Raw genomic sequence first — 26,961 nt, 5'->3', positions numbered from 1 at the left:
TAATGTCCAAGGGCCTGTGTTTGATCCCCACACTGGCACTGTGTATGCACACAGGTGTGTCATACATGATTCCAATTAGATTCTACTTGTGTAAAGTTCACCGGTAGACAAACGGAGCTGCACAGTGCGTTTCAAAATGGAGATGAGAACGGTGGAGGAGAGAAGCGGGTTGCAGCAGGGAGACCTCCTAGGGTTATTTGATTGATGATGTGGATGCATTCATTTGTCGAAGATTATACAGCTATACATGTCGAACCTTTGCCTTGGGTGTAGGTCGGTGGTAGCAGAGAGCTATCCCCATATGTATAGTGTCCTGGATTCCACCCCACATAGCTTTGACCCCAGATACTTCATTTCCAAATGAGAAGTCTGAAGCAAGACTGTCACCATTTGTGGTGGGAAAAAAAGACGTCTTTCGTCAGCAAATCATCCAGGATCCATGCACTCTCAGCCTCCACCGTTCCATCTGACTGTTCCCACACAAAGTCCCCACCTGCCAGCCTGCCGTCCACAGTCCCTTCTCTGTAAATCCACTATGGCCATCCGACCACAGCATTCTCCTGCCTAAGCCTCTCCGTGCTTGCTTGGCACATTTAGAAAGAAAAGCATGTTCTTTCTTTTTGTCCTACAACGCTCTGCATGAACAGGTCCTGCCCTCCCCACTAGCCACCCTGTCCCTTTATCTTGTGATCTAGCCACCCTGGCCTTCTTTCAGCCCTGAAGCCCCAAGCGCTTCCTGATTCCAGACATTGATTGTACAGAAAGTTCTTCCCTGTTCTTCCTTCAGCTGACTAACTCTAACACTGTGTCAGAAAGGTCATCCAAGAGGCCCCCATCCGGTAGGTCCTCTTCTTTCTTCTTATAACACACTCACACCATGTTATATGCCTTTTTAAATGTATTGCTTTGGGAACTTCATGCATGAGCACTGTATTCACATCATTCCACCCCTCCATCTCTTCCCATGACCCCCCAACTCCCTCTCAAAGTTGTGACCTCGTGTTCTTTAATTACTGTTACATATGTGTGTATATATGTATCATATATATCATATACATACGTATCACATATACATATATGTATATGATATATACCATCCATACACGTATATGATACAGATGCATCACTTTTAATTGCCTGGCACTCTTCATCTAGGGGTGGGGCCTTGGGAACTGTACCCTGTCTGTGTTGGCAGATCAGCTGGTGTCTCGACAACTGGGATGGCTAATCTTGGCTGTCAGTTTGACAACATCTCTAAGTGAGACCCAAGTTGCTGAGCACCCCTGTGAAGGGATTTTCTTAATCAGATGATGTGAACTGGGAAGACCCACCCTAAATCTAGGCCCCACCCTCTGGTGTCAACCCAGGATACAGATATGAAGAAGGGAGCTTTGCTTTTGGCCTGCCTGCCCTCCCTTTCCACTGGCGGTTCCCTTGTTCTGTTGCTCCACCCAATCTTGAGCCCAGCTTTTTCAGGATTCCAATGTACAGGGAAGACCAGCACCTCTCCAGGAGTCCTCCAGCACCTCAGCCCCGCAGGGAGACTGTGGGCTGAACAACTAAGGGATTCTGGTCCCTTCCATCAGGAGAGAGCCATTGTGGAACTACCTAGACCACACCACACCACCGCATAAGTCAATCTAAAAAAGCTCCTGTGTACACGCGCGTGTGTGTGTGTTTTCATTTTGACAGTCTATCCCATTAGAGAACCCTGACTAATAGCCATATTGTTGGATTTCATTGGTGCAGTTGGTGACTTGTTCAGAAGACATGATCTAGCAGGTGCTTTCTTAGTCTTCTGACCTTTTTTTTTTGCAAATAAAATAGATCTTTTTTTAATTCTTTTTCATTTTACATACCAACCACAGTTCCCTTCCTCTCCTCCTTATGTTCACTCCCCCACCTTCTACCCACCCAACCCCTATTCACTCATCAGAGAGGGTTAGGCCTTCCATGGGGATCAACTAAGTCTGGTATTCCAAGTTGAGGCAGGACCAAGCACCCTGCCCCCCAGGATCTAGGCGGAACAAGGTACCTCTCCATAGGGCATGGGCTCCAAAAAGCCAGTTCATGTACTAGGGATAAATCCTGTGGACCTACAGACTGCCTAAGACACAGAACTGTCACCCACACTCTGAGGGCCTAGTTTGATCCTGTTCAGGTTCCCCCCACCTCCTGCTGTCAGTCTAGAGTCTATGAGTTCCCACTAGCTTGGGTCAGCTGTCTCTGTGGTCTTCCCATCATGGTCTTGACCCCCTTTGCTCATATAATCCCTCCTCCCTCTCTTTAAATGAATTCCAGGAGCTCAGTCCAGTGCTTGGCTTTAGATCTCTGCATCTGCTTCCATCAGTTTCTGAATGAAGATTCTATGATGACTAGTATGGTAGTCACTAATTTGATTACTGGGGAAGGCCAGTTCAGGCACCCTCTCCACTATTGCTAGGAGTCTTAGCTGGGATCACCCCTGTGGATTTCTGGGAGTTTCCCTAGCACCCGATTTCTCCCTAAACCCAAAATAGCTCCCTCTATCAAGATGTCTCTTTCCTGCTGGGGGTTGCTGGCGCACGCCTTTAATCCCAGCACTCAGAAGGCAAAAGGCAGGCATATCTTCATGAGTTCAAGGACAGTCTGGTCTCTAAGAGCTAGTTCCAGGACAGCCAGGGTTGTTACACAGAGAAACCTTGTCTTGAAAAACAAAACAAACAAACAAACAAAAAAGATGCTTGCTCTCTCTCCCTGTCCCTCCCCCAATTCAACCATTCCCATACCCTCATGTTCTCCTCCCCTACCTCTCCTTCACTCCCCCCTCCCTTCTCTCCCCCATGCTCCCAATTTACTCAGGAAATCTTATCTATTTCCCCTTCCCAGGGTCATCCATGCATGTCTCTCTTAGGGTTCTCCTTGTTACCTAGCTTCTCTGGGGTTGTGGATTGTAGCCTAGTTATTCTTTATTTACATCTAATATACATACTATGTTTGTCATTCTGGGTCTGGGTTACCTCACTCAGGATGTTTTTTTCTAGTTCCATCCATTTGCCTGCAAATTTCAAGATATCATTGTTTTTTCTTTCTGCTGAGTAATATTTCATTGTGTAAATGTGGCACATTTACTTTATCCATTTTTCAATTGAGGGGCATCTAGGTTGTTGCCAGGTTCTGGCTATTATGCATAATGCTGCTATGAACATAGTTGAACAAGTGTCCTTGTAGTATGATTGAGCATCCTTTGGGTATATGCCCAAGAGTGGTATTGCTAGGTCTTGAGGTAGGTTGATTCCCAATTTTCTGAGAAACCACCATACTGATTTTCCAGAGTGGCTGTCCAAGTTTGCACTCCTACCAGAAATGGAGGAGTGTTCCCCTTATTCCACATTCTCTCCAGCATAAGCTGTCATCAGTGTTTTTGATCTTAGCCATCCTGACAGGTATAAGATGGTATCTCAGAGTCATTTTGATTTGCATTTCCTTGATGGCTACAGGTATTGAGCAATTCCTTAAAAGTCTTTTGGACATTGAGTTTCTTCTGTCAAGAATTCTTTGTTTAGACCTGTGCTCCATTTTTAATTGAATTATTTGGCATTATGATGCCTAGTTTCTTGAGGTCTTTATATATTTTGGAGATCAGCCCTCTGTCAGCTGTGGGGTTGGTGAAGATCTTTTCCCATTCTGTAGGCTGCTGTTTTGTCTTGTTGACCATGTCCTTTGCCCTACAGAAGCTTCTCAGTTTCAGGAGGTTGTATCATTTATTAATTGTAGCTCTCATTGTCTGTGCTACTGGTGCTATATTTAGGAAGTGGTTCCTTGTGCCTATGTGTTCAAGGCTACATTCACCTTCTCTTCTATCAGGTTCAGTGTAATTGGATTTACACTGTGGTCTTTAATCTATTTGGACTTGAGTTTTGTGCATGGGGATAGATATGGATCTATTTGCATTCTTCTACATGTTCATAGCCAGTTATACCATCACCATATGTTGAAGATGCTTTCTTTTTTCCATTGTAAAATATTGACTTTTTTGTACTTTTTTGGGTGTGTGGGTTAATATCCAGGTATTTGATTCTGTTCCATTGTTCTTCCTGTCTGCTCTTATGCCAATACCAGGCTGTTTTCATTACTGTAGCTCTACAGTAGAGCTTGAAGTCAGGGATGGTGATGCCTCCAGAAGTTCCTTTATTGTACAGGATTGTTTTGGCTATCCTGGGTTTTTGGCTTTTCCATATGAAGTTGGAGGTCTGTGAAGAACTGTGAAGGGATTTTGATGGGGATTGCATTGAACATGTAGTTTGATTTTGGTAAGATTGACATTTTTACTATGTTAATTTTACCTAACCAAGAGCATGAGAGACCTTTCCATATTATGATGTCTTCTTCAAATTTTTTTCTTCAGCGACTTAAAGTTCTTGTCATACAGATCTTTCATTTGTTTGGTTAGAATTGCCCAAGATATTTTATATTACTTATGGCTATTGTAAAGGGTGATATTTCCCTCATTTCTTTTTCAGCCACTTTATCATCTGTATAAAGAAGGCTACTGATTAAGTTAATCTTGTATCCTGCCACGTTGCTGAAGGTGTTTATCAGCTGTAGGAGTTCCTGGGTAGAATTTTTGGGGTGGCTTATGTATACTATCATATCGTCTGCAAGTAGTGAAAGTTTCATGTCTTCCTTTCCAATTTGTATCCCCTTGATCTCTTTTTGTTGTCTTATTGTTCTAGATAAAACTTCAAGGATTATATTGAATAGATATGGAGAGAATGGTCAGCCTTGTGGCACACACCAGTAGGTTTTTTCTGGAGGTGGAGACAGGAGGATCACAAGGTGTTTTGATTCTTACAATCTTTCTTTCTTTGGTTTTGAAATCTGGTCTTCCTTTTTAGCCCTGGATGTCTTGGAGCTCACTATGTAGACCAGGCTGGCCTCAAATTCACAGAGATCCACTTGCTTCTGCCTCCTAAGTGCCTGGATTAAAGGTGTGTGCTACCACATCCTGCTTTTTTTAAGCTGTATATGCTCTTATTAAAATGCCTTTGTGTGCTTTGCCCATGTTTTAAACTGAATTTTTGCTTTAAATTTTTTGAAATTTAATATATATATATATACACTAGTCCTTTGTCCAATAAGAAACTTCCAAATATTTTCATCTAGTCTGTAGCTGTGTGTGTGTGTGTGTGTGTGTGTGTGTGTGTGTGTGTGTGTATACACGTGGTGCTTGGGTGCCTTTGCATGTGAGTGTGAGTAAATGCATGCACATATACTTGTGGTGGATAAAGGTCAACATCAGGCCTTCCTCAGTTGCTTTCTACATTAAACACTTATTTCAAAAGCACCAGTGTTCTGGAGCTTTTGTCCTTAAACCATCTTCTTCTGGTTTTGGTGTTATGCTACAATTGTACTTTTAAAAAATTGTGAAAGCCTTCCTTTTTCTTTTTGGAAAGATATATTGGCTAATTAGTGTGAGTTGTTTATTAAAACACTTGGCAAAATTCTCCAAAGGGACCATCTGGGCTAAGAGATGTCTTTTTAGGGAATTTGAAAATTACAAATGCAATTTCCTTCAGAGTTGCAGTGCTGGTTAAATTAGTTTACATTGACTGAGTTTGGCTAACTTGTGCTTTTCCCAGGAACTGATTGATCTTACTAAGTGCCCAAATACGTGTGTATGTGGAGTTGTTTGTAGTGTTTCTTTCTAGTCTTTAATGGCTACAGTCTGTTATGATACACCTTGCTTCATTCTTGGCATTAGCAACTCCTTCTCTAATGGCTCTCCAGCCTCGAGTTCGAATTCCAACAGTGCCACTTTTTAAAACGTACATTTTGATTTATTGATTTTGAAGAATATGTGTATGGATGCAGGTACAAGTGCCACGGCATGCACATGGAGGTCAAAGGACAGCTTGCAGGTGTCAGTTCTCTCCCTCCCACATATGCCCCAAGTACCTTTACCAGCTGAGCCATCTCTCTGGCTCTCAATTTGTTCTATTACTCTAGCTCTCATCCTTTCTCTTCTCTCTTCTTCTCTCTCATTTTGTTACCTTCATAAAGTTTAGTGTCATCGAGTTTTGGTTTTTGTCTGTCCAGTTATGATTTGGGCTTTTTTTCCCTTGTTTTTTTTTTCTGTGTAGCCCTAGCTGTCCTGGTACTCACTCTGTAGACCAGGTGGCCTCAAACTTACAGAGATCCCCCTGCCTCTGCCTCCAGAGTTCTGGGACTAAAGGTATGCACCACCACCGCTAACTGGGCTTTTCCTTTTATTGAGACAAGATCTGACACTGTAGCCAAGGCTGGCCTAGAATTCATGACGATCTTCTGCCTCAGCTTCCCCAATACTTAAATTGTAAATGTAAGCCACTAGACCCAGTTTTACTTCATTGATTTTAAGTATTGTGTGTGTATTTTTTTCAGTTTCATGACTTACTGATCATTATCGTTTATATTTCTTTCTTTGTTTCAGGATTTGTTTTTCTAGATCTTTTAAGATTGGGGTTCAGATTGTTGATTTGATACCTTATTTTTCTAGTGTAAGAATAATTTAGTAAGACATTTTCTCCTTAATTTATAAAACTGGATCTTACAAATTGTGATTTGCTAGACTTCATTTGAAGCCACTTCGGGATTAAAAAAAAAAATGTTTCCTTGAGGCTTTTCCTTTGATCTGCAGGTTACTTAGAAGCATGTTCTGTATTTTCCAAATGCTTAGCAATTTTCTTGTGTAGTTTCTCTTCTTCATTTCACTAGGGATTGCTACTTGGACTTTTGGTTAGGATCAACTGCAGATTTCATTATGGTTGATAGTAAAATGTAAATTCTTTCAATTCTTCTACAGATTTGACATTTGCTTTATGGTCCAGAGTCTTGTGTATCTTTGTGTGATGTTCCAAGGTGATATAGAAAGAATGTGCACCCTGCTGGTGTTGGACAGAATCTTCTATAGATTCTAAGATCCTTTGGGTTGATGAGGCTGTTGAGCTCCTCTCCACCTGCTAGTTTTCTGCTTGGCTGCTCTATCAGTTGTTGAGGGAGGCTTGTTGAAATTCCAGCCACAATGGTGGGTTTGTCTTTCTCCTTTCCACTGTGTTAGTGCTTGCTTTCCAGACACGTTTGCTCTGCAGTTCGGCATGTGTTCATTTAGGATGGAGCGGACTGATTCTTTTGCACATCCTCTGGCTCTGGTATTTTTCTTTTATTGCTCCTAACTTCCTATTGGTAATTTGAACATTTGGAGAGTTTAACTTTGGTTATCTGTAGAACATTGCAGCTTAGGTTTGTAGTTGCTTTAAGTATTCTACCATCCATACATAATGGATCCCTGCTGTCGTCATTGTACCAATTCAGGTGAACTGTTGCAGATCTAGCTTCCAGTGTCCCTTTGCATTCCCTGCTTTAGAATATAATTTTCTCTTTATGTGGTATTGACTCTAAACCAAGGGTTTTATGCTTGCTAGGCAACTGCACTACCAAAAAGCTATAATTTCAGCCCCTATAATTGCCTTAAATAGTTCCCTCCACATTTATTGATGACCAGCTCAAGGTAGCGCTAGAATTTTTGTTTCAACATGAAATATGATTTAGAACACTCAAGAGAGGACAAAACGTACATATCCTATTTTTATACATTCTATTCTTTCTTCTTGACAATGATACTTATTTTCGTATTTCCTGTCTATTTATAGAAGTTCCTGTGATCATTTTTTCCTGCCGGCTGCACAGGCTTTTAGTTTATCTTCAACTGAGAATGTCTTGATTTCACCTTGATTCCCAGAGAGAAATTTTGAATTGACAGTTATTCGTTTCAACCCTTAAAGCTGTTTCTTCCTGCTGAGAATAATGACATATACTTATAATCCCTGCACTTGGGAAGCTGGGACAGGAAGATTAAGTGTTTGAGCTCAAGACCATCCTGTACTACAGAGCAAGACCCTGTCGCCACACATCAAAAAGAAAAAAAAGTCACTTTTCCCCTTCAGGTTTCTGATGAGAAAATAGCCATTATGCAAATAATTTTCACCATCTATAGGGATGTCAGTTCTCCATGAATTCATGATTTTCTTTTTGTACTTAGTTCTCAGATATCTAAAAAAAATGTTGTTTTTTATTTTTAAGTGTGTGTATCTATGTGGCATGCCTGTCAGAGTGCACATGTCAGAGGACAAATTTCCAGAGATGTCCTCTCCTACCATGTGTGCAATCAAAACAGAAACCCACCAGCTGATGAATGGAGAGTGAAAACGTGGTAGATACGCACATAGAAGTTATTCAGCTATCAAGGAAATGAAATCATGAAATTTGCAGGTAAATGGATGGAACTGGAAAATATTAAACTGAGTGCAGTCACCCAGGCTCTAAGAGACACAGACCGCATGTTCTCTCTTACATAATGATGCTGACTCCCTTGTGCATTTAGCATGGCTACATATGCTCTAGGAGGCCGGGCGGTGGTGACGCACACCTTTAATCCCAGCACTTGGGAGGCAGAGCCAGGCGGATCTCTGTGAGTTTGAGGCCAGCCTGGTCTACAAGAGCTAGTTCCAGGACAGGCACCAAGAACTACAGAGAAGCCCTGTCTCGGAAAACAAAAACAAAAACAAAACAAAACAAAACAAACAAAAAAACATATGCTCTAGGAAACTAGAATCGGGCCCTTAATGTTAGGGTTGGGGGTGCATTTAAGGAGGAAAAATTAGAATCAATTTAAAGTTAAAATAAAGGGGACAGTACTGGGGCAGAAGAGTTCAAATAGGTAGTGGGATATGGTGAGAGGGAAATAAGGACCCGGGAAGCTTAAAAACAATGAAATGTGCGTGAAGAAGCCACTTGTGAACCTATGATCTATTTTTCTGGGCTGGGTTTCAAGACAGGATTTCTCTGTGTAGCCTTGGCTGTACTGAAACTCACTCTGTAGACCAGTCTGGCCTCCAACTCAGAGATCTGCCTGCCTCTGCCTCTTGAGTGTTGGGATTAAAAGATTAAAAGTGTGTATCACCACTGCCTGGCTAGAACCTATGATCTTGCAATCCAAGTAAATAATACAATAAGAGGGAATAGTAAATACACACACACACACACACACACACACACACATACACACACACACGGAGTATATTGGGAGTTAAAGGTTTTAGCAGAGATGAGAACAATGGGTAGGTAAAGCAGAGATAGTGATGTGTAAACTAAACTAAGGACATATGAAGAAGCCTTACTAAACTTAACTAGTTTGTAAGGTAATACAAATGTCTTTTTCTAAAGGAGTTTGAACAGAAATACCTACGTTAATGAACAATGCTGCTTCCAGAAGACATGGGTTCTTGTCATGAAAATCTCAGTTCTAGGTTTAGGTTACCTTCTTACAAATTGTTGATCAGAGAGGACACTGCTATTGCTTACCCACTTTAACTAGATAGTAAGACTCTATTGCTGAAGATGCCATATATTTTTGTTGCAGGACATGGAGAAATCAGTCTTGAACTAACCAGAAAACTCTCCTTTCTGGCTAATGCTGGAAGGTGCTTGAGGTATCTCAGTAAGAATAAGAAAAGACAGTTTTAGAGCTGGGCAGTGGTGGCACACGCCTTTAATCTCAACACTCAGGAGGCAGAGGCAGGAGAATCTCTGTGAGTTTGAGGCCAGCCTGGTCTACAAGAGCTAGTTCCAGGACAGGCTCCAAAGCAACAGAGAAACCCTGTCTCAAAAAATCAAAAAAAAAAGAAAGAAAGAAAAGACAGCTTTATTTTATTCTAAGATGGCTAGTTTGCATAGTGCTAGAAGGTGCTATTCAACCTACTGCAGAAAAAAAAAAAAACAAAGTTATTATCCAGGACTGAACCCTGTGTGCTACAATACTGACCTTCCAGACAATATGTACCCATTGGTGCAATAGTGGCAAGGGTGTTCATGGAGACAACCAAGAACTCTCTTTATTGTATTTGAAGCTTGCTCCACAGGAAGGAATTCATGCCTGGTACTGTAAACATGCTCAAAAACCATGGTTAAGGAAGGTTTATATCCACAGATTCATCTTACTTCCAGTCTTGATTGGGGAAGCTTATTGCAATGGATAGTGGTTAACACAGTGACACATTGCTGTTCAAAACACTGAGAATAAGCAATTCTGAGTGCTTATTTGGGATATCTATATCAGCACACCTCACCCCACCCCACCCATGGCCACCAAGGCTCTGGAACATTATGGAAGAGGAGGCAGAAAGTATAAAAAATCCAGAGAATAAGGAGAAGTGCCATGGAATGTTGTCCTCTGAATGTGACATACTGTTGTACACATGAACTCACAGTTGCATGGGTTACATACGAAGACCTATGCAAGATTAAGCCAACTAAATATCCTATCATGGACTAGGAGGAGTTCCTGAAGCCCCACCTCTAGCTGAGGAGCTTTTGACCATTGGTAGGGAGAAGAGTCACTTGTCCTTAGGTGTGTGACCACTGGAAAGGTATCCATTCCCCAGTGAATGATCTCCCATTCAAGCACATAGAGATGCGCTAACCTTGCACTCAGAAGGTTACAAAGTAACCAAAATAAAAGAACAATATGAATTTGGGAGGAGATGTGATAAAGAGGTTATGGAAGAAGTTGGAGAGGGTGATAAAGGGTGGATATGATCAAAGTACATTGTATACATGTACGACATTTTCAAAGAATAAATTGAAATGAAATAAAATGGTAATGACAGCCTGCAAGATGGCTCAGCTAGTGATGGCACCTGAATGAAGGTCTGCTGGTCTGAGTTTGGTCAGTGGATCCCACAAGGTGATGGAGAGAACTGCCCCCCACTTTTCTTTTCTTCTTCTTCTTCTTCTTCTTCTTCTTCTTCTTCTTCTTCTTCTTCTTTTTTTGGTTTTTCAAGACAGGGTTTCTCTGTGGGACAGTCCTGACCATGCTGAATTACAATATTCTGACCAGAACGTTGTAAGAAGGTGCAAAAAGAGAACTGAGTCATATATTAGGGTTAAACAGGGCCAGAGAGAACCTTTTACTGACTTCTTACAAAAATTAACTAAGGCTGTGTTATTAGGAGTGACAGACCCTGAAGCTAGACATGTATTAATTGAATCCCTGGCTTTGAAAATGCCAACTTAGAATGTAAGAAGATCCTTGGCCCTTTAAAGGTTAGATCAGCCCCCATAGATGAATGCATTCAATGAATGTTGAAACATTTGACTGAAGCTTGGGTCGGAGAAGTGATTTCCAGTGGTATGAGAAGACACCACAATGCCAAGTGTTTTAATTGTAGTAGAACAGGAAATCTGAGAAGGGACTTTAGACAAGGAATTCCTAGGAATAATGTTTCTTCTAGGTATGGCAAGAAGAGGAAGACTCAGCCTTCTGGTATATGTAGGAGGTATGGCAAAAGCCAACATTGGAATAATGAATGTAGGTCAACAAGAGACAGACAAGGTAAACCCAATATCACCGGGAAACTCCTTGGGGGACCTCTTTCAGGCCCCGATGTCAAACAAGGCCCAGTCATTCCCAGTCACTGTGGAGAACATGTCTCATCAGAAAAATTAAACAATCCAGTACCAACTGTAAAAAAAAACCATACGGTTCTGGATGATGGAATAGACCTGGAGGATGAGTCAAAAACTCCGGTAGGAAATAGGAAATGTATATTTTGGCAGATTTCTATAAATGATCAAAGACCAAAGCTAAAACATATAAATGACATTGTAATTGAGGGATTACTAGACACAGGTATGGACGTGACTATCATTACTCCAGAATCTTGGCATCCAGATTGGCCTCTTCAAAAGGCAGAGAGATCTCTATGAGTTCAAGGTGTGGTGGCACCCACCTTTAACCTCAACACTTGGTAAGCAGAGGCAGGTGGATTTCTGTGAGTTCAAGGATAATCTGTTCTATAGAGTGAGTTCCAGGACAACCAAAGATTCACAGAGAAACACTGTCTCAAAAAGCCAAAAATTAAAAATAAAAATAAAAGAAATGGAAGTTAAAATAAAGCCATGTAAAGATGAAAAATGCACAGAGAGTCTGGATACTGTATGTTATTGTGTTGTTTGTGAATTGTTTGAATGCTGAGGAAGGAGCAACAGTTGCTAAATGACATTTGATTATAAATGCTGCTGGATTAATCCATCATATATATTTTGAAAATGCCTTGACATCAAAATTTAAGTCGAAAGATGTTACTTTGGAGAAGAGGTTTTGCTTTTATTTCCACAGGAAATGAGGGACTGTGGATTTATTCTGCATTAAAAAAAACTCAGGTTTGATCAAGGAAGACCCCCTGAGAAATCTCCAATAGGAGGAATGACCCAGATGTCTGAGTTCTACATCCAGAACAGTTTAAAAACTGCTGACCAAGATGATCAAGCCTCACAGGATACTCCAGTCAGGACTTCATCATAATTCTAAATTTTCTTTAGGTACCCATAAGATTATCAGAGCCCCCAGTTAGCAGGAAGTAGCCTGGAAAACTATGCTCACATTCCCAAAAAAATGGATTATGGATACTGCCTTTGTTTAGAATGTTGGCTACAAGTTGTTATGGATAATGGTCAGTAGAAAAGCTAAACAAAGGAGATTCAATTCAGAGTTCTTGTTTGAAAAAGAGGGGGGGAAGTGCTGTGGGACATTGGTCTGTACCCCGTCACTTGTATTTTAAATAAACGTTGATTGGCCAGTATCTAGGCAAGGAGTATAAGCGGGGCAACCAGGAAGGAAATAGACGCAGGGCAATAAGAATTATGGGAAGAGGGAAGTTTCAGGCTGCAGTCGTGACCCAGACACAGAGGATGCAAGATGTGACTGCCCCACTGAGAAAGGTACCAAGCTATGTGGCTAACACAGACAAAAATTATAGTCTAATGTAAGTTATAAGAGTTACTAAGAAGCCTGAGATACTAGGCCAATCAGTTTATAACTAATGTAGACCTCTATGCGATTTCTTTGGGACTTAATGACTGCAGGAACCAGGCAGGACGAAACCTCAGTCAACAGTGCTGGAACTAGCTCCGTAGACCAGGCTAGCTTCAAACTCACAGAGATCCTTCTGCCTCTGCCTCTCAAGTGCTGGGATTAAAAACATGTGCCACCACTGCAGGGCAAGAACTTGTTCCCTTCGACCCCCACATATGTGGTTGTACTCTAATCTCCACACATGCAAGCTTGCGCATGCGCGCACACACACACACACACACACACACACACACACACACACGTAAACAATAGTATTGAGATATATATTAGGTCTCAAACTTAAGTTGGCTGGAGGACTAACATAAATTTCTGGGTTCATTCTTAAGATGTTGTGATTGGGTAGGAATGGGAAGTGTTTGGAAAATCTGAATTTCTAACCATGTCTTAGCCAATGCTAATGGCTCACTATTACAATTTTAAGCCTTGAGATAGCTACCCAATTATTCTGAACTGACTGCCTGCTCTTTAGAATGACCAGCTGAGTCAGGCGGTGGAGGTGCTGCCTTTAATCCCAGCACTTGGAGAGGCAAAGACGGGTGGGTCTCTGAGTTCAAGGCCAGCCTGGTCTATAGAGTGAGTTCTAGGACAGCCAGGGCTGTTACATAGAGAAACCCTGTCTTGAAAAAAAACAAGCAAACAACAGTTGGTAAAGAATGAAACCAGTCACAAGAAGCTACATATTATGTAACTCTAATCAGAACTAGTACTTAGGGCTGATGAAGTTTGGGGAAATGGGGAGGTATAATAGCTAAAGAATTCCTTTGGGAGGAGTGAAATGTTCTGAAATTAGAGACTGTGATGGTTGGATAATATGTTATAAACATACTCTATACAACAGGATTGTAGCCTTTAAAATGGTTGACTTTCTGGGCTGGGGATTAACTCAGTTCTGCTATTTGCCTTGTGTGCCTAAGGCCCTGGATTCAATTCCTAGAACAGCAAAGCAATTTTAAAAAATTAAAAGGATGGATTTTTATGGTCTGTGCATTCTGTCAATAAAAACCCTCACCAGGTAATAGCCAACCCAATCTAGTAACTGGCACTATAATTGTGTCTGCTGCGTTTTCTTGTAGCATTACCTGAAGTGACTATGATAGTCAAGAAATTTAGAAAACAGCCTCAGGTGATAAGGAACAACTAAAGTTTTCCTCGGTGTATTAAAAAATATGCCCCCCCCACTATGGAAGTTCCTCAATACATTAAAAATAGTACTGTCGTATGACTCAGCTGTCACTCCTGCGCATATAGTCAAAGGGCTCTGTTCTGTCACAGAAATGCTTGAGTACCCATGTTTATAACAACATGCGTTATTTGCAATGGCAAGGGAATAGGAATGGCCAAGTAACCCATCAACAGAAGAGAGGCTAATGAAAATGTGGCATATGTACACAATGAGATATTATTCAACCATAAAGAAAAAAATAAGCTTATGAAATTTGCGGGGAAATGAATGGATCTGAAAAGGGAGATGACCTAGACTCACAAAGACAAATTCCATATTCTCTCTCATAGGCAGACCTTAATTTTGTTTTATTTCTTGACTATTGCACACTCCTGAACAGCGCAATTTGATTATATTCACTCCATTACCCTCTGTTATGCCTCTTCTTTTCCCTATGAAACCCTTCTCACCTACCCTGACTCTTGGTGGTTACATTAGAAAGTGGCATCCTATCCTCCAGTAACCATTAACGGTTGCTAGCCCCTCACCACTGGATGGAGCTTCTTAGGCATCTTCTGTACTTTGATGGAAAAATGGGCAGACCCTAACCTTCAGAGTTTCTATCTACGTAAATAAGAGGTCGCAAGAGGGTATAGATTATTAAACTAGATGGAGGCCATGCAAGGGGAACAAGAAGTGATGAGGAGAGGGAGAAGGGCAAAAGGAACCTGAGACATGAAAGTGGAACTGTTATTGGGAGGGAGAAGGGTAGGGAGAAAGGGGGAAGGACACAGCTAAAATAAGTTTTGTTTGAAAAATACCATCATGAAACCTAATTCTCCGTACGCTAATAAAATAAAATAAAACAAACGCTATTTCCTGAAATGTTTGGGTGTCTTATTAGAACACATTTAATTTAATCAGAATCTTCATTTATTGTGTTTTTCAAGCAGCAATTAACTGTTCACATGTCTGATCTGCTTTAAACAGTAAGAAATGGTCTGCCTACTTGGTTTTTATGCTTTGTGTTGTGAGGATTTTATTTGTCTGTTTGTTTTGAGATAGGGCCTCACACTATAGCCCTCTCTGGCCTGGAACTTGCAATGCAAACCAGGGTAACCTGGAACTTTGTGGTGAGTAACCTGCTCTGTTTCCTCAGTGCTGGAATTAAAGGTCTGCAATCTCCATACTCAGCTAAGAGTTGTAAACTGCATTTGATGTTAGGTCTAGTTATGGATCCATAGTCCTTGTGGTTAGCGGATGGGAATTTATGTGCAATGCACATGTCTAAATGCTGTCTCATTGTTTGCCCCATTCTATTCCTTTTCCCTTAATACCCGTGGAGCACATTCCTGACATTTAAATCATTTTCTTGGCCTTATCCAATATCAACATCTGTTGACACTATGGAACGTGCATTTTCACACATTTTTTGATACAGATGCACAAAAATTGAACACCAAATGTCTCTTCTATCTCTTTCCACATAAAATGGTGAATACTTTTTATTTCAGTCCTACCTTATCCTAGCTAACAACTAAATGATACTTCTTTTTCATGTATAAAATATAATTTATAGCATGCCTTCTTTTGAAAAACTTAAGTTGTAATCCACCTTTCTCCCATTTTTTGCCTTTGGAATACAGATACAAACATTAAAAAACAAAACTATGAATGTACTAAGAGAAACTATTTAATGCATTTATGACACCAAATTAGGGAGAGCTTTTAACTTCTGACAAGAAATTCAGAAGCCATAATGAATATGAGAACCAAACTTAATGGGAGAAAAATTAAAAATTGTTGCTGGCATTATAAGCAAAGTTAAAACATGTATTAATAAATTGGATTAGATCGTTACAACATACAGGAACAATAGTGTTACTGTATAACAAGCTCATGGAAAATATTTTTAAAATTCAAACTTCAATGGGAAAATGAATAAAGGATATGGGTTACTTTACAGGAAATGAAATAGAAGTAGCCCATAAACTTATGCAAGCTGTTTGGCTACACTAATTAAATAAATACAAATTAAAATAACGATGTAGCAACTTGAACTTTGCATATTAGCTTTGAAAAAATTAAAAATAATTAATGGTACCTTGTTTGGGCTTAATTGTGGGAAGAGAGTTCAGACGCTGTCACTCCAATGAATTTGATACATCAAAAGGAGAATTTTGGAGCCAGGTGTGAATCTTGTAAGCTTCAAAACTTCCTGAGACTTATTACTTTATTTTCTGATCCTTCGTGAGCCTCCTTCCAAAAGGGAACGTTTCTATTTGTAGGATATAGCTATATAACGTTTCCAAGACTTTAGCCTAAATGAGTAAGTCAGTCAAGATATTGGAGGCTCCATTATTCAAGGGTGGGGAAGTTTTGTATTAACTTCTCTCAGGGAAAATGTAAACCAATGTCTATATACTCACCTCAGATAGAGAACAAACTAATAGCTCCATGTGGATCTATCTGGGTGAAACGCTGTTTACTGAATTTGCTACAGAGTGTGCATGATTTCCTAAACAGTCACATTGAGTCTCTCCCTACTATAGGTGACAATTTCCCCAATGGCCATGTAGATGGCGCCTTCCCTTCAGTTAACCTTGTACACTGTACACCCTAGCACCCCCTGAGACCTTAAGATCATGAGCAGCTTGGGCAGAATTATAGTCAACTGGGAGGGAGGTGTAGGAACACACGACTGGAATCTCCAATGGGTGTCTAATGACTCTCCTGTTCCTCTCTCAGGTCTGACTTAGTAGAATGTCAATAGGCCTGATCTCGAGGGTCGCTTGTGAGTAGAGCAGCTACTCTGATTAAGATGGCAGTGGCCCTTACAGTCCCTAGGATAATGTCCCAGAACAGGAGGCTGCATCAGCAATAGTGAGGGGTGTGGTTTCCAAATGCATGCTCTAGCTCTTAAAGACTCAGTTTGTTTTTTTTAAAAGGAAACTTTAAACAACTCAAATGGTTTAAGACCAGGCTGGCCTCAAACTCAGAGATTTGCCTGCCTCTGCCTCCTGAGTGCTGGGACTAAAGGCATGTGCCACCATTGCCCCACTAGGTTTATCTTTTTGTATGGGGACTAGAGTGAGTTGATACAGGGTCTCTCATGTAGCTCAGGCTGGCCTCACACTCACTATGTAGCTTAGACCGATCTTTCTGTATCTCCTGAATGCTGGGGTTCCAGGCACATATAATATATAGTATATATAATATATAATCACACACAGTTTAGTGCATAGTAGGCATGATCAGCTGAGCCAGGGTGCCTTTGCTTGCATGTTTCCTTAACTGAAAGTAGATTCTTCTCTCAGACAAACATCCCAACCACAGTTTTCTCTTCCTTTTGCTCCTCTCAGCCTTCCTGTATCTCTCCTTTCCCTCAGACCTACTTCCCGTTTCCCTTCAGAAAAGAGCAGGCCTCCAAGAGACAATAAGAAAACAAGATATAATGAGACAAGGCAAAAGCCCTCTTATTAAGGCTTGACAAAGCAACCCAATAGAAGGAAAACAGGCCAGAGAGAGTCAGAGACACACCTGTTCCTACTGTTAGGCGTCCCACAAGAAGACCAAGCTAACAGCCATAACGTACAGAGAAGACTGGTTCAGACCCATGCAGGCCCTGTGCCTGCTGCTTCAGTCTCTGTGAGCCCATGTGAGCCTTGCTTAGTTGATGTGGTAGGCCGTGTAGTCTTTGTGTCCTCCATCTCCTCTGACTCCTACAGTCTTTTCTCGCCCTCTTCCATGGGGTTCCCATATCTCTGAGGGGAGGGACCCAATGGAGACCTCCAGTTCACACTTTCTCCACATTATGTCTATGAGTCTCTGTACCTGCTCCCATCCACTGCTGGGGGAAGTCTCTCTGATGACAACTGGACAAGGCACTGATCTACGAGTGCAGCAGAATAGCATTAGGAATTATTTCCTTGACTACTTTGCCAGTCATGTTTGGTTTTACCCTAGCTCTGGGTCTCTGGGCTATCCAGTCTCCTGTACCCAGCCATCCAGGCCATATCCAGTATGGGCGCCCTCTCAAGGCATGGGCCTCAAGTTAAACCAAACATTGGCTGACCACTCCCACAAGTTCTCTGCCACCATCTCCCAGGTCGAGGGTTTTGTGTCTAGGACGCTATCCAGGTTTCTCTTTCCATAGCCTGCAGAGTATCTTCTTACATGAAAGAGACCAGAACATAGGGGTGAAGGCTCCATGCAGGTACCAGCTTGACCTCTGTACATTCAATGAGCTGTGAGGATGTTGTCCTTGTCATTTGGGCCCCACTGTTAGTTTTCAGAGAGCAACCCTATGTCCCAGCATCAGCCTGGGTTTAGTGATCTCCATGGGACCCCATCAGCCAATAAAACAACCAAATGCAACCCAGTCTCTCCACTGGAAGCCGTGCGTGGCTACAAAATAGTGCTAGTTCAGATTCTGTATCCTCCATTCCTAGGAGTCCTCATTAGGGTCACCTTCATAGATTCCAGAAAGTTCCCACTGCACTAAGTTTCCACACTGCCCCCCCATGTCCCCCAATTTCAACTGTCTCTCCCTGCACTCTCTCCTCCAAGTCCCTCATCTGACCTCTCTTACTCCCATCCCCACCTGCCCACAGTCCAGCGACAAAATCTATACTATTTCCCCTCACCAGGGAGGGCCATGCATCTCCCTAGAGCCCTCTTACCTAACTTCCCCTAGTCTGTGGATTGTAGCTTGATTATTATTTGCTTAACCACTAATATCCACTTATGAGTGAGTACACACCATGTTTGTCTTTCTGGGTCTGGGTTACCTCACTCGGGATGATTTTTTTCTAGCTCCATCCATTTGCCTTCAGATTTCATGATGTCATTGTTTTTAACATCTGATTAGTACTCCATTGTGTAAATGTACCATATTTTCTTTAACCGTTCTTTGATTGAAGGACATCCAGGGTCAGGGCTTTTATACTCTGGCTTTTGCCTGATCCCTGGATTTAATCTCCCATCTAGTCTTTGACTCACCTCGATTTCAAGGTATGTTAAGTGCACAGACGTTTAGTAAACACACTAGCTTCTCTACAAGCAAAGCTCAAGTTAGGGATTTGGCTTTTAAAAATTTGCTACAGAAGAGCCTTCAGGAAGAATGGGGTAAAGGGAGAAGAATAGGGCAGGGGAGAGAGCTGAGCAAGAATGTAGGTCTCAGCTGAATGGCAAAAGCAGATTAATACCACAAAAGCAAAGGGGCCTTGCTAGGCTGTCATTGCCTTCAGGTTGGGTGGGAGGATGTGGCAGGCTGCTGATGTAATAATGCTTAATGATCTCCGTGCAAGGCAGTTACCAGTCCTCCGAGCAATTTTCCAGAGAAGGGGATTCAGGCCACCTTCCCAGCAGCTGTGGGAGGGCGGGTCCCCTGGTTAGGAAAGGAAAGGGCAATTTCATAGCCTAAGACCTTGACTCCTCCTACTATTTCTTTCTTCCTGGGAGATGTTTATCTCTTTGGTCTGTTCCAAATTCTCCTTTGTCTTAGGACAGGTTCAGGTACCACTTCTTTCAGAGGCTTTGCATGAAAATGGTCAACTAAGTCCTACCTTCATGTGCCTCGTTTGGTTGGAAGTGTCATCTCAGCCCCTAACATCCTTGTCAAAAAAAAAAAAAGTCTGGAGTGACACTTTCAACCAAACATCCCAGACTTTTTTTTTTTTTTTAGGGGCTGAGATGACACTTCCAACCAAACGGGGCACATGAAGGTAGGACTTAGTTGACCTGTCTCGAAAAACCAAAAAAAAAAAAGTGTCACTCCAGCCCCTGACATCCATTTTGGAATGTTGGTTGGGAAGTTCCATTTCAAGCCCCCTCCCCTGGGATTTGCCACAGTCCAGACTCCACCTCCAAGAAAGCCTGCCAAATGGCGACCCCTCCGCAGAGAGGGTCAAGACCACTCCCACAGGCTATTTAAACTGTCCCCCAGAGTCCAAACATGTGGTCTCTCTCTGGTTCTCCTCCCCCCCTTCATGGTTTCCTGGTCTTCCTGGGGCGGAGGGGGGAGGGGGGCCTGAAGGTTTAATTTGGTCTGATTTGGATTATTGTGTGGGCAGAGAGGTTTGTTGGGCTGAAAAACTTATTACCCCTCAGTATGTATTTATGTACCCCTTCCAACATTTACCATTTGATCTGGAAAATGATCTGCCCAGCCTTCTCCCGTGGAGTAGGAGCTTCCCAAGACATGAATCATGTCTTGTTTGCCCCTTACCCTGAGCATGTAGCACATGCCAAGGAGAGCAGTCCTAAAGAAATATCTGATGAACCAAACACAAAGTAAGTAACTTCCTGGGTGGCCATGGAAAGACAAGCAACTCTATTGCCAAGTGCACTTCTGTCTCCAAGTGACAAGCGAGAAAACAGAAAGACTACATTTGAGACAAAGTAAGTGACTTGTGACAAACTGGCCAAGTCACAATTCTGTTCTTGTCCCATTTAAAGCACATACCATGCACTTTAACATAACAAGGAGTCAGAGCTGTTGATCTTTAGAGTAGCCACAAGGAAGAGAAAAGAATGATAAAAGAAGCAAAGTGAGCTGGGCGGTGGTGGTGCACGCCTTTAATCCCAGCACTTGTGAGGCAGAGCCAGGCGGATCTCTGTGAGTTTGAGGCCATCATGGTCTACAAGAGCTAGTTCCAGGACAGGTTCCAAAGCAACACAGAGAAACCCTGTCTCGAAAAGCAAAAAAAAAAAAAAAAGAAAAGAAAAGAAAGAGAAAGAAAGGAAGGAAGAGGAGGAGGAGGAAGAGGGGGAGGAGGAGGAGGAGGAGGAGGAGGAGGAGGAGGAGGAGGAGGAGGAGGAGGAGGAAGAAGAGGAGAAAAGTGAGCCAGGTGGTGGGGCACACCTTTAATCCCAGCACTTGGGAGGCGGAGACAGGCCTGTGAGTTTGAGGCCAGCCTGGTCTACAGAGTGAGTTCCAGAACAGGCTCCAAAGCTATAGAGAAACCCTGTCTCAAAAAAACCCCACAGTGATTAGTGGAAATACTTTGGTGTAAGAGTTGGTTAAGAACTTTTCACACCAGTGATTTTTTTTCCCCCCAGAAGTTAAAGAGGAAAGCAACGCTGTGTCAACACCAGGAGCTCAAAAACAGCAATCAGAGGCAGGGCCTTTGGAAGGTGGTCACAGAATGAATGAATGAATTCATCTATGAATTCATAGCATACTTAGCCATAGGGGAAGGACTTGGTTATAACGCCCCCCCACAACACTTGTGCTTCCTGTCCACCACGTGACGAGGCTTTTCCTCGCTACATCCTCCACCATCATGTACTGCCTCCACAGGCTTAAACCCGAGTAGACCGAGGAGCCCCTGATGGACCAGGTGGGACAGAAACCTCAGTCAGCGCCCAGACTGACACCTGTAACCACTAACCAAATGAATGTTTCCTCCTTGTGAGTGCGTTTCTTCCACACATTTTGCCACAACAATGCAAATCTGTCCCAGCAGCTTTGTCTCTTATGAGGCGATGCGAACAAATGTGTATTCACCTCTGACAGCGTACCAGTGGCAGACCAAAGGTAGAACTCTATCCAGATCCGGCATAGTGAACCAGTGAAGCTATTAGGGCTCCTTAGAACAGTGTGGACACACACAAAGGCAGCTGCATCACCAGAGAAGCCCGCTCCAGTGTGAGTGACATTCTTCGAGCTCTCTGCATGACTTGCACGTAGCTCAACTGGTCAGAGATCAGCTGTTCAGAAACCAGAGGACAGAAGACGTTCCTCTGCCAGCAAGCATTGCTAGTTGTAAAACTTTGGGGCGGGGTGCTTTGTGAATCTCCAGAATCTGTGGTTCCCAAGCCTCATCAGCATCTTTTCAGTCTCCCAACTCTCCCTAGGAGGGAATGTTTCATGCCGAGTATATTGCTGCCCAGCACTCAACACTCCAAGGATGCAGCTTTCTCGGGTGGTTACCCATGCTGGGGTGGCCTATTGGTGTCTCATGTTCCTTTAAGTAACTCCTCACTGAGACTTCTGTAAGGAACCTGATAAACTCGCTGGGTCACTAAGACTTGGGTGGGCTCATTTTTTTGGCCTGTTGCCAGAACCTTATCTGGGGTGAGTGGACTTTTGGTTCATATCTCTCCAGGAAATGTCATCCAGCAGAGGCTGACTAAAGCAGGGGGCGGGGGGAGGAGAGCGAGCGACAGAAAGGAGATGAAGTTGAAAAATATCTAAAAGGCAAACATCTGGCAGGATTTGATAGCCTTGTGCACCAGGGGCAAGAAAGAACCGAAAGAAAGTTCTGGGTTTCTGGAAGCAGGAAAGCCCAAGGCTGTCTGGGCCAGGCCTCCCCACCAGGACTTAGACTGCCAGGTGTATCCTGGTGCCATCACCCACAGAGTAGGATTCTTTTCCCTTCTGTGTTCCTGTCCCTACGGACCACAGGGGGCATGCTGCCACTGCCTCTGGGTATGAGCTAGAAAGAGAATGCCAGAGTAGGTAGGAAGAGGCAAGATGGAGATTTCAAGGGTTTTGCCCAGGGGCTCCTAAACCGTACTTGTGACAGGAAGTTACCCAAGTGGCAGAACCCGCTGGGAAGCTTGTGTCGGGACTGCACTGGGCCAGCTTTCATCACCAGCTATTTTTATTTTTAGCCTATGCCACATCTTAGAGCAATCAGGTCTATAAATGTCCATACAGCTTGCCATGCCTGGGCCCCAGGCAGAAGGGAGTAGCTAAAAAGGGATTATGCTAGGCCTTGTCATGGGCTCTTAAATGCACTTGATCAGCAAATGCCTGGATCTTGCTTCAAATTTCCGGGCTTCCCGTCACCATCCCCAGCCAGCTTCCCATCGGGTTTCAGAAAAGAGGGTCCTAGGGGAAGGAGTAGATGGACAGGTGTCTACAAGCAAGTGAAACCAAAGCCAGGTCCCAGTGGCCTACAGCTCCAGGGCCTGTTACTCTGACTTTCCTGGACTACTTCTCTTTGGAGCTTCTTGGGCTGCATTTTGACTCTTCCCGGCTATTTGTCCTATTGCTATTATTAAAGAGAAGGGACACTTGGGTTCTGAGAGAGACAGCTAGCTAATCAGCTTAGGGGCCTCAAGTCTCCTCACCTTTACCTAAGAGGAAGGACAGGCCTTATCCGACAGGACTATGGAACTGAGCTAAAATACACAGACACGGAGGGCAAGTGCCTTGACTTGCGTGTGCTTAAGAGATGGAGCACTTTCCACCAGTTTGATCCCGCCAGGCGCTTTATTCATTTTCTGAATCTTATCTTTACACTTTGCTATTCTAACTCGTTTCCCGGTTATTTCTACTTAATTGGCTAACAGAGAACTCAAACACACCTTGCCCACCTCACACAGACTAGCCCTCTCTACCTTACCCAGCTTTTCCTACAGTTTTTATCTCCAACTAATAAACGAGAGATCTCCTTGTTTTATACTATCTGGCCCCAAAGGCTTTGACCTGTTTTATCTGTCGATGAATGTCTATCTAAGTTGTAAAACAGTTCAGGGAGGGGGCCCTGGAGAGATTACTCGGTGGTTATGAACATTTGCTGCTCTTTCAGAGGACCTGCTTCCAATTTTCGGCACCCAAGTGGTGGCTCACAACTGTCTGTAACTCCAGTTCCTGGGGGATCCAATGCTCTCTTCTGGCCTCCTTGGGCACCAGGCACTCACATGATGCAAGCATACATGCAGGCAAAACACCCGCTCACATTAAATAAATAAACAAACAAATAAATAAACACCCCAATGCTGGGCACATAGATGTTGCTAAATGTTTGCTGAATAAATCCATTTATTGCCTTAGTCCCCACTTTAGCCCATTTGTTCCTATTGCCCAAGCCAAACTACTGTTTGTCCTTCATCCCAAGTTTTTTTTCACACCCACGTTCAATCCAGAGTTAAGACTTTATCATATTCTCCTGCTCCAGTGCACCCGGCACCCACTCGCTCCTCTCTAATCCTTAGTCATAAATCTATTGCACCTACATTACAGAAGTAATGCTTAAGTCTCCTGGATCCCGCTTCTGTTCCCATACAGCTCAGTCACCATACTGCAAATATAATGATATTACCAAACCGTAATCCGCGGATCACTCTTCAGTAGGCCCTTCACGCCTCTAGGACAGCAGTCAACTCCTAACCAGGCCAGCTAAGCCCTACCTCACCTAGGTCCTGCTTAGTTTTCCAAGTTCATTTCTACTTCCTTTCTCCCTGCTTCCTCAATCCAGGCTCCCCTACTCTGCAGCCACACAGAACTCTCGTGTTTTCTAGATGTCCATTTGAGTCTCTCGTACCATCTTACTCCTCTCCCCCTTTTCTACCTGGAATCCTATCCTTCCCTTCTCTGCCTCCAGTGGCCTTCCTTCATGGTCTATGTTCATGTCAGTGACAAAGTCAGATTCTTCAGGAAACCTCTGCTCCCCACTGCCACTTCTAGAGTATAGGCTCCTCCTCAGTGCTTCTAGAACATCTGTACTTCTTCTCATACAGCACTTGCTATAAAAGTGCATCTGTGCTTTTGCTTATTCCTCCACTAGAATGTAAGCTTTATAAAGACACGGACTATATCTATTCTTGCTTTTATTGAATCTGTACATAGTATAAACTTTTTATTATTTTTCCAGTACTGGCAACTGAACCCAGTGTCTACTGCATGGTAGTTCTCGATTACTGAACTATATTCCCAGCCCATTTTGTGTTTACATAATTTTGAAAAAGGCTCTCATTAAATTACACAGGCAAACTTAAAACTCTTTCTGTAGACCTACAAGGCCTTGTATGTGCGGTCATCTGCCTCAGACTCCCAAGTAGCTGGAATTACAGACCTGAACCATTAGATCCAGCTATAAAACCTTTTATAAATATTAATTCATAAATCTCATATGAGGTGCTATTATGATTAGCATTATATAGATGATGAAGCTGGAACAGACCAAAGCCACATATTCCAAAAAGTTGGAATAATAACTCAAAAATCCAAGCTCTTATAGCTACAGTTCTTCCATTGCCTTTCATATAGAAGGCCCATTCAAGAAATTTTAAGTAAAACAAAGAAATAATGACTACGTGAATAAAGATAACAGGAATAACACAGTTGTGTGGGGGGGGCAGTGGGAAGAAAAGATGTAGGACAGAATAAGGGAGACAGATTATGTTTATGTGTCAGCCATGGCAGAAAACCAAACAAACAACTTAGTCAATAGCACAGGATGACGGTAGAAGAAATGGAAGGTGATGGATCAGGAGATATCTCAATGGTATAGTACTGCCCCCGCATTTACTACTATGTCTACTCACTAGTTCAACCCCAAAGTACATTCACGAGCCAGGTGGGGAGGGGAGGGGAGCTCAGAAAGGCAACGGGAAAATAGTAATGTCACCAACGTAGGACAAACCACTGGACTTGTTCAGAAACAGGCCCCTGAGGACAGCTAAGCAGTTTCCCATGGAGTTCTAGAGAAAGGAAGCAGACACTATGGGCTTAAGGAATGTGAGGATATAGAGAAAGCATGTAGGGAGACTTTATTCCTCTCTGAGCCATGAAAAGCAGACTTTGGAGAGGTGAACTCAAATCTTCCCAAGATGTGATGACTAGGGCATGCTTAATGGCATGGAAAGTGAGAGGTGAAACAGGCTTATACTGGACCAAGCCAACACTTCTAGGGGGCAGCACACATACTGTGCCCAAGCTTGTAAAATGTAAGTGTGCCACAGGTCAGCTAGCTTTTCCGTAAAGGGAACAAGCAGTATTGAGTCAGGAATTCCTTCCTAGGACGCATCTGGTGGTACCAGACATGAGCCAGGAAGATCTAGAACGAGGACGTATGAGAGCCTATTAGCAACTAAAGAGCACACAATGAACGGAGATGTGAGGAAATAGGAAATGATTTTCAAGAGTGCACGAGTTCAAAGAGCACGAGAAGACTGAGAAGACTGGACGGGCAATACAGTTCTCAGAGACACAATGGAAAAGATCTGTTTAGTTTCCGGAAGGCCGGCAATTAAAACAAACCTGAAATTGGTAAAATAGTAAATATTTGACAGAGGAAGATAACCAGTGTGCTATTGACTCCTCAGAACGACTTTGTAAGAGACAGAAGGCCAGCTGCCAAGGTAACAATTGAAGGGTTTGGTCTGCAGACGCCTTACTGGGGCCCAAATGCACAAGGTTCTAGATCATAAGGACACCCCCCTCAGGTGGAGGGTGGAGGGGAGAGGACAGTGATACAGGGCTGGATGGCCCTAGGAAAGGATATGGCAATAGTGCCCAAGCACTTGAGAAGACAAAGAAAGAATGAAAACTAAGAGGAATTTTATAATTTATTTTAAAACAAGCATTTATTGAGCAAGTACTTTGCACCAGGTGGCAGTCTTAGGCTTTGAGTGTTCTCAAAATGTTTATGCTCTGACAGGAGGGACAAGTCCATCCTAGGCACTTAAAGTGCAGCCTAGGAGTGGATGGCCTGTAGCAAGGAAAGATGCGGAAAGGACCTCTAGGGGCTTAGCACTGATGTGCCGCACAGAGGTCTGCACAGCAATAGGGTTCATACTGAGAAAGCCAGTTGAGGTTTTGGCTTCTCAAATCTGAGTAAGTACATCAACCCACTAAGCTGCTACTGTTTGTGTGTTGCACTTCTGCATTTTAGAATGTGATGTGCATGGTTTTCAGAGTTTTAGGTTTGCATCACCGCAGTTAAAGTTGGGCTTATGCCAAAAAAGAATACATAACATGCCCTGTTTGAAGGGAAGCAAACACATTATAAGGAGTTTGCCTGTGAGGGAAGACTCTCTACCCTGCAGGACCTGCATGTCCTCAACTGCTGGGAAATTGTGTGACTGAAGCTGTTTGCGCTTTGCTAATGTT

Source organism: Microtus oregoni, unplaced genomic scaffold, assembly GCF_018167655.1.
Source record: "Microtus oregoni isolate MIOR12 unplaced genomic scaffold, Mior012 000052F_ref0000163, whole genome shotgun sequence".
In the NCBI taxonomy this organism is placed as follows: domain Eukaryota; kingdom Metazoa; phylum Chordata; class Mammalia; order Rodentia; family Cricetidae; genus Microtus; species Microtus oregoni.
Note: the sequence above shows the minus strand (reverse complement) of the source record.